Source organism: Arachis stenosperma, chromosome 9, assembly GCF_014773155.1.
Source record: "Arachis stenosperma cultivar V10309 chromosome 9, arast.V10309.gnm1.PFL2, whole genome shotgun sequence".
NCBI lineage: Eukaryota > Viridiplantae > Streptophyta > Magnoliopsida > Fabales > Fabaceae > Arachis > Arachis stenosperma.
The window spans coordinates 135,471,700-135,485,503 of record NC_080385.1 but is presented as its reverse complement, the minus strand read 5'-3'; the positions used below and the strand labels follow the sequence as shown (position 1 = coordinate 135,485,503).

Here is a 13,804-nt window from a genome sequence, read left to right as displayed (position 1 = left end):
GTACTTAGCAACTTGCTCTTCAGTGACATCTTCATCCTCTTCAGAGGATGAATACTCATCAGAGTTCATGAATGGCAGAAGTAAATCCAATGGAATCTCTATGGTCTCAATGTGAGCCTCGGACTCTCATAGTTCCTCATTAGGGAACTCATTGGAGGCCAGTAGACGTCCATTGAGGTCTTCCTCAATGGCGATCACTGCCTCTTCCTCCTCTCCAAATTCGGCCATATTGATGGCCTTGCACTCTCCTTTTGGATTCTCTTCTGTATTGCTTGGAAGAGTACTAGGAGGGAGTCCAGTAACTTTCTTACTCAGCTGACCCACTTGTGCCTCCAAGTTTCTAATGGAGGACCTTGTTTCAGTCATGAAACTTTGAGTGGTTTTGATTAGATCAGAGACCATGGTTGCTAAGTCAGAGTGGCTCTGCTTAGAATTATCTGTCTGTTGCTGAGAAGATGATGGAAAAGGCTTGCCATTGTTAAACCTGTTTCTTCCACCATTATTGTTGTTGAAACCTTGTTGAGGTCTCTGTTGATCCTTCCATAAAAAATTTGGATGATTTCTCCATGAAGGATTATAGGTGTTTCCATAGGGTTCTCCCATGTAATTCACCTCTTCCATTGAAGGTTTCTCAGGATCATAAGCTTCTTCTTCTGATGAAGCATCCTTAGTACTGCCTGGTGCAGCTTGCATTCCAAACAGACTTTGAGAAATCATATTGACTTGCTGAGTCAATATTTTGTTCTGAGCCAATATGGCATTCAGAGTATCAATCTCAAGAACTCCTTTCTTTTGATTCGTCCCATTGTTCACAGGATTCCTTTCAGAAGTGTACATGAATTGGTTATTTGCAACCATTTCAATGAGTTCTTGAGCTTCTGCAGGCGTCTTCTTCAGATGAAGAGATCCCCCAGCAGAGCTATTCAACGACATCTTGGACAGTTCAAACAAGCCATCATAGAAGATTCCTATGATGCTCCATTCAGAAAGCATGTCAGAAGGACAATTTCTGATCAATTGTTTGTATCTTTCCCAAGCTTCATAGAGGAATTCACCTTCCTTCTGTCTGAAGGTTTGTACTTCCACTCTAAGCTTACTCAATTTTTGAGGTGGAAAGAACTTTGCCAAGAAGGCATTGACTAGCTTTTCCCAAGAGTTCAGGCTTTCTTTAGGTTGTGAGTCCAACCATATCCTAGCTCTGTCTCTTACAGCAAAAGGGAATAGCATAAGTCTGTAGACCTCAGGGTCAACCCCATTAGTCTTGATAGTGTCACAGATTTGCAAGAATTCAGCTAAAAACTGATGAGGATCTTCCAATGGAAGTCCATGGAACTTGCAATTCTGTTGCATTAGAGAAACTAATTGAGGCTTAAGCTCAAAATTGTTTGCTCCAATGGCAGGGGTAGAGATGCTTCTCCCATAGAAGTCGGGAGTAGGTGCAGTAAAGTCACCCAGCACCTTCCTTGCATTGTTGGCATTGTTATTGTTTTCGGCTGCCATATCTTCTTCTTGTTTGAAGATTTCTGTTAGGTCCTCTACAGAGAGTTGTGCTTTAGCTTCTCTTAGCTTTCGCTTCAAGGTCCTTTCAAGTTCAGGGTCAGCCTCAACAAGAATGCTTTTGTCTTTGCTCCTGCTCATATGAAAGAGAAGAGAACAAGAACATATGGAATCCTCTATGTCACAGTATAGAGATTCCTTGAGGTGTCAGAGGAAAAGAAGAATAGAAGGAGGATGTAGAAGAATTCGAACTTATCAAGAGATATAGAGTTCGAATTTTGCATTGAAGAGGAATGTTAGTCCAAAAATAGAAGGATGTGAGAAGAGGGGAAGAAATTTTCGAAAATTAAAGTGAATTAATTAAAAGAAATTTTGAAAAATTGATTAATGATTTTCGAAAATTAAAGTTGGAAAAAAAAGAAAATGATTTTTGAAAAAGATTTTTCAAAAAGATATGATTGAGAACTATTTTGAAAAAGATGTGATTAAGAAGATATGATTGAAAAGATATAGTTTTAAAAAAAAGATATGATTGAAAAACAATTTAAAAAAAAGATTTGATTTTTAATGTCTTGGCTAACAAGAAAAGATATGATTCAAACATTAAACCTTTCTCAACAGAAAAGGCAACATACTTGAAATGTTGAATCAAATCATTAATTGTTAGCAAGTATTTTTGAAAAATGGAAAGAAATTGATTTTGAAAATATATGATTGAAAAGATATGATTTGAAAAAGATTTGATTTTGAAAAATTATGAAAAATTGAAAAAAAATGTGAATTAAAAACAAAATCTTCCCTCTTGTGCCATCCTGGCGTTAAACGCCCAGAATGGTATACATTCTGGCGTTTAACGCCCAAAACTCTACCCTTTTGGGCGTTAAACGCCCAGCCAGGCACCCTGGCTGGCGTTTAAACGCCAGTTTTCCTTCTTCACTGGGCGTTTTGAACTCCCAGCTTTTTCTGTGTAATTCCTCTGCTACATGTTCTGAATCTTCAATTCTCTGTATTATTGACTTGAAAAGACAAAAAAAAATATGCAAGAAGAATAGAAACATGCAATTGACACCAAACTTAAAATGAGACACTAGACTCAACAAGAAACATAAAATATTTTCGGTTTTTTATGATTTTGTGATTTTTTTGTATTTTTTTTTTGAAAAGTATATGGAAAAGAAAATAAAGAGATCCAAAATTTTTAATAAGAATTCCAGGAATCATGCAATGTTAGTCTAAAGCTTTAGTCTAAAGAAATTAGACATGGCTTGTTCAAGAGCTAAATTGATGAGAATCAATCAGCTTTGGTGATGATAAAAACATCACCTTGAAACTCTAGAATTCATTCTTAAAAATTCTGACAAAAAATACCTAATCTAAGCAACAAGATGAACCGTCAATTGTCCAAACTCAAACAATCCCCGACAACAGCGCCAAAAACTTGGTGCACAAAATTGTGATCATCAATGGCGCCATCAAATTGTGATCCAATTATGGAGAGTTTCTTTTCCAAGACAACTAACCAATTGAATTAAGATCGAAAGCTTTCTAGTAAGATCAAGAGAAAAGAAAGAAGAAGAAGAATGAGAACTATAATTGATCCATCAAATTACAACAGAGCTCCCTAACCCAATGAAAGGGGTTTAGTTGTTCATAGCTCTAGAAATGGAAAATGGCAGAAAATAAGAGTTCATGCTAAAAGTGCAGAAAAGTAAAATATACAGAGAGTAGTTCTCTAAAGTCAAAAAAGAGAGGTCCGGTCTAGTTCAAATCTACTCCTATATATACTACTCCTCAGGATCTTCTAGTCAATTCTTCAAGTCTTGGATGTGGGCTCTGGATCTTGAGTTGAAGCAGTTCTCATCTTTAGTGGGCCCAGCTTGCAGAGAAATATGAATTAGGCTTGGGCATTTAGTGAGCTTAACGTTGAATAACATTTTGGGTGCGAGAACGTTAGTGGCATTCACTTTTTTCACTAACGTTCCACCCTTAAATGCCCACGTTAATTCCAACGTTAGTAGTCTTAACGTGACTACTAACGTTGCATTTTCAATATTTGGCCAACGTTATTGGGACTTACTTTTCCAGTAACGTTGGCTCATGCCTCCTTCGCAAACGTTAATGGGAATCACTTTTCCCATTAACGTTACTTGCTTCTTGCCCCCCTACGTTAACTTTCACGTTAGCTTGGCTAACGTGACTCTCAACGTGGGAGTCTATCACCTTCGAGAACGTTAATGGGACTCACTTTTCCCATTAACGTTACTTTGTGCCTTTGTTCTCATCGTTAGAACTCACATTAACTTAGTTAACGTGATTCTCAACGTAGAGTGATGCCATCTTCCAACGTTAGTGACAAAAGTGAGTGTCACTAACGTTGGCTCCTTGTTCTCAACTTCACGTTAACTTTCACGTTAACTTGGTTAACGTAAAAGTTAACGTAGCTAATGCTTGTGATCCAACGTTAGTGACAAAAGTGAATGTCACTAACGTTGGCATTGTTGCTCATATTCCACGTTAGAGTTCACGTTAACAAAGTTAACGTGACTCTTAACGTGGATCATTGCCTACTTCCCCAACGTTAGTGTGGGTCACCTTTTCTCTTAACGTTGGGAGCTCCTTTCTTCTACGTTAACTACCACGTTAACTTGGTTAACGTGGCAAGTAACGTGAGCTATAGATGGCTTTACAGGCGTTATTGGTGATCACTTTTTTCATTAACTTTGCAAGCTTTTTACCATTCCCACGTTAGTGTTCACGTTAACTAAATTAACGTGAATGCTAACGTGGCTCTTCCATGCTTCTTTTGCCCTGAAATCAAGCAATTAGAGTGCATCAAAGCTCTAGCCAAATCATGAGATTATGCATCATCAATTTATCATGCAATTCTAGCAAAAATCTCATGAAATCATGCAAAATTCACAATAGTTGCTTGAATCAAAGTGTAAGTGTATTTTCATCCAAAAATTGCCTTATTCACTAAGAAAATGCATGAAACTACCCTAAAACAGTAAAGAAAAGGTCAGTGAAACTGGCCTAGATGCCCTGGCATCACAACACCAAACTTAAAGCTTGCTTGTCCCTAAGCAAGTACTGAAGCATAAGAAGAATGAAATGAAAGAACAAGAAGATGACATAGAAGTATAATTCCTGGTTTATGGGGTTTCATGCATAGCAACTTAGGTTCCTCCCTTTTAGGTTTCAAGCCTTTATCAACTCCTTGGTCACTTTCTTGATTGCATCATCTGAGACTTCTTTCTTATTGATCCTTCCATCTTTTTCAAAGTTTTATTTTCTTTTCTTTCTAAGTGCTTTGTAAGTGGGCGACTCTTTATGATAAGCTTTTAGTCAACACTCCCAAACCAGTTGGTTTAAGGTGCTAGGTATTAAGACACCCCTAAGGACTTACTCCCTCAAGTCTCTTTCCCTCATACATACACACCACAGGCACATGGTTTGTTATTTTTCCTTTCTTGAGACCTTGGTGTCCAGCACCTCTTTGGGTTACTAAGTGTTCTGTAGCAAAGGTTACTCTTGATAGTGGACTTTCAGCTGATAATTCCGGATTAGTTAATCCAAGTTACCAAGTGATAAGGCACCCCTAAGAGCTTATTCATCCAAGTATATCCCTTGTACATACACACTACAGACACATACCTCAATTTTGAAACCCTTGGTGCCTAGCATTATTTCTTATTGTGTTTCTTTCTTTTTCACTTTTATTGCTCTTTCTCTTTTCTTATTAGGATCTTATTTATTAGTTAGTCTCAAAGGATGTGTCCAAAGCATAGGATTCAGGATAGATAGTTGCTTTCTTTCCTTATTTGGTGAACCAACTTAGCTTACTAATCATCCCACCACAAACATTCAGAATGTACTTCACCAAATAACTCCATTCTTGTTCTTTTCATAACATTTTCTTTTTTATTAACTTAAAGAGACAAGCATAAATAAGAGAGATGAAAGTGAACACTCAAGACACTAAGCAAGCATTTTTAACCTAAGCAACTAAATTTAAAATAGAATTGAAAGTTCTAATCTACTCATGGAAGCATGTTCTATTTCATACATGATTTTCCTTATTTAAAGCTTTGAAAAAGGTAAACTAAGAATGGACTTCACCACCTTTCACTTGTTGGCATGCTCATGTTCCTCTGCTTCCTTCCCTTCTTTAGGGTTGCTTTGTCCACTTGTACTTCCTCTCATTCGATTCATTCTGGCTATCTTCCAATCCTCTAGTGCCTTCCTTACTGATTCATGACTTTGTTCTGCCCTCTCGCGCTCTACTCGTGCTAGCTCATCCTTTACATCTTCATATTTTGTTACTCCAGGATGCAAAACAGGTAGTTGTCCGACCAAATACCCAAGCCTGGCTTGGGTATTCACATGATACCCAATTTCACTCATGTAGACACCTTCTGTAAATGCTCTGTATTCATCGAAAATATCTGCTTGTTCTCTCTGTTTCTGATGCATCTCATGGATGTGTGCACCTTGATGTGCTTGGATGTTGGTTAGCCTTTAGATGGCTTCTTGTTGTTGATCTTGCTTCTGATTCAGGTTATGGAATGATTCATTCCATTGTCTTTCTTGTTCCATTTGTTGATCCATCAATTGTTTTTGCCACTCCTCTTGCTGATTCATCCATCTAGAGAGTGATCCTTCTTGGCGGTCTATCAATTGCATTTGAAACTCCCTTTATGCCCCTTGATTTTCCATGCATTGCCTAGATAAAGTATCAATAGCCTCTTGCAATTGGTGCATGCTTAAGGTGGTTGGGGATTGCTCCTGTGGATGTGGATGTTGTTCTTCTTCAGCTTGATGGGCTGACCTCTTTCTTACTCTTCGTGGAGGTAGTGGAGTTGCAGCAGCATGCATCCGACGATAAGTGATTGGAATCCCCACCTTTATCCACTCGGGATTTTCATCCTCAAATATCACCCAAGTCAGTTTGCAAAGACAAAAAATGGTGCTGGGATAGCCCAACTTTCCTCCAGAATCACTCTTCTCAACAAGCTTCCGAATGCCTTGGGCTTTGAGCTCATGAACCTTGATTTCTCCTCCCTTCATTAGACATTGCACCATTGTTGCTCTCTTAAGGTTTACCTCTGAGTTGTTTCCGGCTGGGAGGATGGATCTCCTTACAATTTCGAACCAACCCTTAGCCTCAGGGAGAAGATCTCCTCTTTTTATAAATTTGGGATTCCGTTTGGGACCTCTTTCCCAATCTACTCCTTGCACACATATGTCTTGTATAATCTGGTCATAGTTGGGGTTTTTGTCCATTCTCGAGTGATAGCTCTCCTCTTCAAAAGGTATGCTTCTCAATTTCAGTGCTCTCATGATAGTCATGGGACTAAGGTCCACTATGATCCCTCTCACAAAACTTGTGTATGAGTCGTCCTCCTTGTCTTGTCTCACTGCATTTGCATAGAACTCTCTTACTAGATTTGCATTCACCCTTGTGATTGGATCAATGAGGAGCTCCCATCGGCGTTGTTCCACCTTCCTTGTGATGTCTGGGCACTCAGCTTTTGTGACTTGAAAGCCTAGTTCATAAATGATTTCTTTGTCAGCCATCCACCCATACTGGAGTGCATGATGGAAGGTTTTAAATCGCCCTTCATTAAAAGGAGGATGCTCTATGGGTCCCTTCCCTTTTTGTCTCTTGGAGCTCGATGATACCATGCAAGATTGTTGATGTGTTGGCTATTCTCAAGGTGGCCAAGAGGGTATATGTAAAGCCTTTGGTGAAGGTTGAAGTATGTATGCCCGAAAGAAGGAAGTGGGAAGGGTGAGGATATGAGGTGTGTACGGATAGATTGTGTGAAAGGGTTTATATAGGGAGATGGCAATTGTTTGAAGGGTGTGGATTGGGGGTGTTAATTGATAATGTACGGTTGGGGTTTTAGGTATTGAAGGAGTACAAGGATCACCTCTTTTATGAGGGTCTTGGTTTGGTCTCCCAAGCCATCCATTCCCAATGTTGCATGGCAACATTTCCAAGATCACTCCCTATGAAGACAAGTGTGAAATTCTCTTGGTGTAGTGGCCGAATCCCCCTTCTTTAATTGTCCTATCAAGTACCATCAATGTCCTTTTTGATTCCCTATACACGAAAAAAATAAAAAATTAATTGAAATTTTGGTGGGAAAATTTAAAGTATGAACTAAAAAAATCTTTTTCTCTTTTATTTTTAAATGACTAAATGCTTTTCATGAATGCAAATCAATCAACCACGAGGCTCCTCATGCATGCACGTTGGTACACCAAACTTGTTTGTGATTACATGGTGCAACAAGTTTGGGGAATAAAATTCCTGATAAGATATGTTCAAAGTGTGTTTTGAACACCAAACTTATCATGTACTATACGTTGCATGTAAAGGTGCTGGGTTGTCAAAATTGAGTTAGAATTTCATGGAAGTTGCCTTATTATTACTATTAGAGATTTAAGAGAGAAGGGATAGAACATGGGTTGCCTCCCATGAAGCGCTTCTTTAACGTCATTAGCTTGACGTTTGGTCCTTGTCAGGGTGGCTGATAGTGCTTGAAGTCTTCTCCTCTTGCAGTGAACTTATGTCCATTGGCTTTGTGCATAAGCTCCACATGCTCTAAGGACAAGACTTTGTTGATTGTGTACACAGGAGGCAGCTGAGATGGAATAGTGGGAAGGTGCGGTGGTATGGGTGGAAAGTATATAGAGATTACTTCATCACCTGGCAAAAAATTTTTTGTTGGGATTTTCTTATTTCTCCATCCCCTTGGAGCTTTCCTCCTTGTTCCCATTGATGCTGTGTTGCTTTCTATAGATACTTTCCCTAAGGACTCTTTGTTGCTGACTCTGCATGACTCTGGTGGTTCTGGTTCCCTTTGAAGCACCCTTGATTTAAGTTCTTCTTGAACATATGGCTTTTCAACTAATGGGGCTTCCAATTGTGTTGTTTGTGCTTCCTTGCTTGTTTCTTGCATCAGTATTTCATTCTTCTCTTCTCTTGGTTCTTTGCTCTCTTGACCTGATTCTTGTGAAAGGTTGAAAACATTGAAAGTGAGATGTTCATCATGTATTCTCAGTATTAGCTCTCCTCGCTCTACATCTATGAGTGCTCTGGCTATAGCTAGGAACGGTCTTTCCAGAATGATGGGGTAGATAGGATTCTCCTCTATTTCCAGAACAACAAAATCTATGGGAAGATAGTAGCTCCCAACCTTAAGCAGCACATTTTCAACCACTCCTATTGCTTGTTTTTGAGTTTTATCAGCCAATCTGATAATCACATTAGTAGGAGTTAGTTCATTGATTTGGAGCTTCTTCATGAGGGAGAGAGACATTAAGTTGATGCTTGCTCCCAAGTCACAAAGCCCCTTGTCAATCATTGTTTCTCCTATGGCACAAGGAATGTGGAAACTCCCTGGATCCTCCTTCTTTGTGGGTGGCCCTGGTTGAATGAGATCACTGCAGTTCCTGTTCATCTTTATTGTTTGTCCACCTTTCAATGGACTTTTTCTGGCTAATAGCTCCTTTATATACTTGATGTAGAAAGGCATTTGCTGGAGGGCCTTAATGAATGGTATATTTACATCAAGAGATGCAAACATATCAAGGAACCTTGAATACATTCTCCCTGCTACACCACCTTTAAGCCTGTGGGGAAAAGGTGCGTATGGGTTCAATACCTCCTTCTTCTTTAGTTCTTCCTTGGATGTATGTTGACTTGCATAGCTTCGTTCCTTCTGGCCTTTTTTCTGATCATTTTGGAGGTGTTCTACTCCATTCATACTCCCTTCATCTCTTGTGATTATCATTTTGCATTCTTCCTATCTCACTTTCTTTGTCTCTCCTCTTGGATTTTTTTCTGTATCACTGGGGAATCCATCAGTGGATTTGGGAATTTGTTGAGATAGATACCCTACTTGGGACTCCAATCTCTTGATATTTTCTCCTTGGTTCTTGTTGTTAGATCATACTTCTTCCTTAAACACTTTGTTGTCTTGGACTTCTTTGCATATATCTTCAAGTAGAGCCTCAATCTTTGAGAGCCTATCCTCAGTTATGGATGATGGGTTGAGATTGGGTGGTTGAGATGGTTGGTTAGCTGGATGTTGGTAATATCTCTGTGAACTGTTTTGCTGAGTTGCATTATTGTTGGAGTTGAGGTTGTGGCGTCTCTGATCTTGCCCTTGATCTTGTTGGTTTCTGGTGCACGAAATTGCAATAACACTTTTGCAATCCCGCACAACTAACCAGCAAGTGCACTGGGTCGTCCAAGTAATACCTTGCGTGAGCAAGGGTCGATCCCACGGAGATTGTCGGCTTGAAGCAAGCTATGGTTATCTTGTAAATCTTAGTCAGGATATCAGAAATTATCAGGATTGATTGTGAAAGGCGAAAGAACATGAAATTATTACTTGTTCAGCAGTAATGGAGAATAGGTTGAGGCTTTGGAGATGCTCCATCTTCTGAATCTCTGCTTTCCTACTGTCTTCTTCATCAAACACGCAAGTCTCCTTCCATGGCAAGCTGTATGTAGGGTTTCACCGTTGTCAGTGGCTACCTCCCATCCTCTCAGTGAAAACGTTCCTATGCTCTGTCACAGCATGGCTAATCATCTGTCGGTTCTCGGTCAGGCCGGAATAGAATCCATTGATTCTTTTGCGTCTGTCACTAACGCCCCGCCTGCTAGGAGTTTGAAGCACGTCACAGTCATTCAATCATTGAATCCTACTCAGAATACCACAGACAAGGTTTAGACCTTCCGGATTCTCTTGAATGCCGCCATCAGTTCTAGCTTATACCACGAAGACTCTGGTTAAGGAATCCAAGAGATATCTACTCAATCTAAAGTAGAACAGAGGTGGTTGTCAGGCACATGTTCATAGTTGAGAATGATGATGAGTGTCACGGATCATCACATTCATCCGGGTTAAGAGCAAGTGATATCTTAGAATGGAAGCAAGCATGATTGAATAAGAAACAGTAGTAATTGCATTAATCCATCAAGACACAGCAGAGCTCCTCACCCCCAACCATGGGGTTTAGAGACTCATGCCGTGGAAAGTACACAAAGAAACGTGTAAAGTGTCATGAGGTACAGATACAATGTCAAAAGATCCTATTAATAGTAAACTAGTATCCTAAGGTTTACAGAAATGAGTAAATGACAGAAAAATCCACTTCCAGGCCCACTTGGTGTGTGCTTGGGCTGAGCAATGAAGCATTTTCGTGTAGAGACCTTTTCTGGAGTTAAACGCCAGCTTTCATGCCAGTTTGGGCGTTTAACTCCAAGTTTTATGCCAGTTCCGGCGTTTAACGCTGGAATTTCTGTAGGTGACTTTGAGCGCCGGTTTGGGCCATCAAATCTTGGGCAAAGTATGGACTATCATATATTTCTGGAAAGCCCAGGATGTCTACTTTCCAACGCCGTTAAGAGCGCGCCAATTGGGTTTCTGTAGCTCCAGAAAATCCACTTCGAGTGCAGGGAGGTCAGAATCCAACAGCATCTGCAGTCCTTTTCAGTCTCTGAATCAGATTTTTGCTCAGAACCTTCAATTTCAGTCAGAAAATACCTGAAATCACAGAAAAACACACAAACTCATAGTAAAGTCCAGAAAAGTGAATTTTAACTAAAAACTAATAAAAATATAATAAAAACTAACTAAAAGATACCAAAAACATACTAAAAACAATGCCAAAAAGCGTACAAATTATCCGCTCATCAGTTTCCCCATCCAAAGTTGTGATCCATATTCTTTAAGTTGTACTCATTGTAAAATTATGGAATTTGAAATTGGCACGAGTGAACACAACTCCGTTCAACTAACCAGCAAGTGTACTGGGTCGTCCAAGTAATAAACCTTACGTGAGTAAGGGTCGATCCCACAGAGATTGTTGGTATGAAGCAAGCTATGGTCACCTTGTAAATCTCAGTTAGGCAGATTAAATTGATTTATGGTTTCGAAAATTAATAATAAAAAGAAATAATAAAAGGGATAGAATACTTATGCAGATTCATTGGTGGGAATTTCAGATAAGCATGTGGAGATACTGTATGCTCAAGGACGCCTGCTATCCTCCTGCTTCAACTCAATCCTTCTTACTCCTTTCCATGGCAAGCTGTGTATAGGGGTTCACCATTTGACGATGGCTACTTTCAATCCTCTCGGGAAAATGGTCCTCTGCGGCTGTCACTCGCATGGCTAATCGTCTGGAGGCATCACCTGGCCGAAGGCTACATCCCATCCTCGCAGTGAAAACTACGCTCACGCGCTCTGTCACAGCACGGCTAATCACTGGTTGGTTCCCGCGCCTACTGGAATAGAATCCCTTGATTCTTTTGCGTCTGTCACTAACGCCCAGCACTTGCGAGTCTGAAGCACGTCACAGTCATTCATTACCGGAATCCTACTCAGAATACCACAGATAAGGTTAGACTTTCCGGATTCCCAGGATCCTACTCGGAATACCACAGACAAGGTGAGACTTTCCGGATCCTCATAAATGCCACCATCTATCTAGCTTATACCACGAAGATTCTGTTGGGGAATCTAAGAGATACACATTGAAGCTTTGTTGCATGTAGAACGAAAGTGGTTGTCAATCACGCGCGTTCATAAGTGAGAATGATAATGAGGGTCATATAATCATCACATTCATCATGTTCTTGGGTACAAATGAATATCTTGGAATAAGAATAAGATAGAATTGAATGGAATAAAATAAAATTGCATTAATACTTGAGGTACAGCAGAGCTCCACACCCTTAATCTATGGTGTGCAGAAACTCCACCGTTGAAAATACATAAGTAAAAGGTTCAGGCATGGCCGAATGGCCAGCCCCCATGATCTGAGAACTAATCGTCTCAAGATGAAATGTGATCAAAGATGTCTAATACATTAGTTAAATGTTCTATTTATAATAAACTAGCTCCTAGGGTTTACATGAGTAAGTAATTGCTGCATAAATCCACTTCCGGGGCCCACTTGGTGTATGTTTGGGCTGAGCTTGATCTATCCACGAGCTGAGGCTTTTATTGGAGTTGAACTCCAAGTTATGACGTGTTTTGGGCGTTCAACTCCGGATCATGACGTTTTTCTGGCGTTTAACTCCAGACAGCAGCATGTACTTGGCGTTCAACGCCAAGTTACGTCGTCAATTTCCGAATAAAGTATGGACTATTATATATTGCTGGAAAGCCCTGGATGTCTACTTTCCAACGCCGTTGAGAGCGCGCCATTTGGAGTTATGTAGCTCCAGAAAATCCATTTTGAGTGCAGGGAGGTCAGATTCCAACATCATCGGCAGTCCTTTTGTCAGCCTTTTTTCAGAGTTTTGCTCAAGTCCCTCAATTTCATCCAGAAATTACCTGAAATCACAGAAAAACACACAAACTCATAGTAAAGTCCAGAAATGTGAATTTAACATAAAAACTAATGAAAACATCCCTAAAAGTAGCTTGAACTTACTAAAAACTACCTAAAAACAATGCCAAAAAGCGTATAAATTATCCGCTCATCACAACACCAAACTTAAATTGTTGCTTGTCCCCAAGCAACTAAAAATCAAATAGGATAAAAAGAAGAGAATATACTATAAATTCCAGAATATCAATGAATATTGATTATAATTAGATGAGCGGGACTTGTAGCTTTTTGCTTCTGAACAGTTTTGGCATCTCACTTTTTCCTTTGTAGTTTAGAGTGATTGGCGTCTCTTAGGAACTTAGAATTTTGGATAGTGTTATTGATTTTCCTAGTTAAGCATGTTGATTCTTGAACACAGCTATTTATGAGTCTTGGCTGTGGCCCTAAGCACTTTGTTTTCCAGTATTACCATCGGATACATAAATGCCACAGACACATAACTGGGTGAACCTTTTCAGATTGTGACTCAGCTTTGCTAGAGTCCCCAGTTAGTGGTGTCCAGAGCTCTTAAGCACACTCTTTTTGCTTTGGATCACGACTTTAACCACTCAGTCTCAAGCTTTTTACTTGGACCTTCATGACACAAGCACATGGTTAGGGACAGCTTGATTTAGCCGCTTAGGCCTGGATTTTATTTCCTTGGGCCCTCCTATCCATTGATGCTCAAAGCCTTGGATCCTTTTTACCCTTGCCTTTTGGTTTTAAGGGCTATTGGCTTTTTCTGCTTGCTTTTTCTTTTTCTTTCTATTTTTTTTCCGCCATTTTTTTTTCCGCAAGCTTTCTTTTTCACTGCTTTTTCTTGCTCCAATAATCAATTTTATGATTTTTCAGATCCTCAATAACATTTCTCTTCGTTCATCATTCTTTCAAGAGCTAATAGTTTTAACAT

General features: G+C 39.6%; 1 non-coding gene across 1 annotated transcript; it reads left to right on the top strand.

Moving 5' to 3' along the window:
- The first annotated feature begins 987 nt into the window (after positions 1–987).
- Positions 988–1,095, top strand: LOC130952745 (small nucleolar RNA R71). The gene has a single exon (XR_009074921.1). It is a non-coding gene; the product is annotated as a small nucleolar RNA R71 (small nucleolar RNA).
- Positions 1,096–13,804: the final 12,709 nt, after the last annotated feature.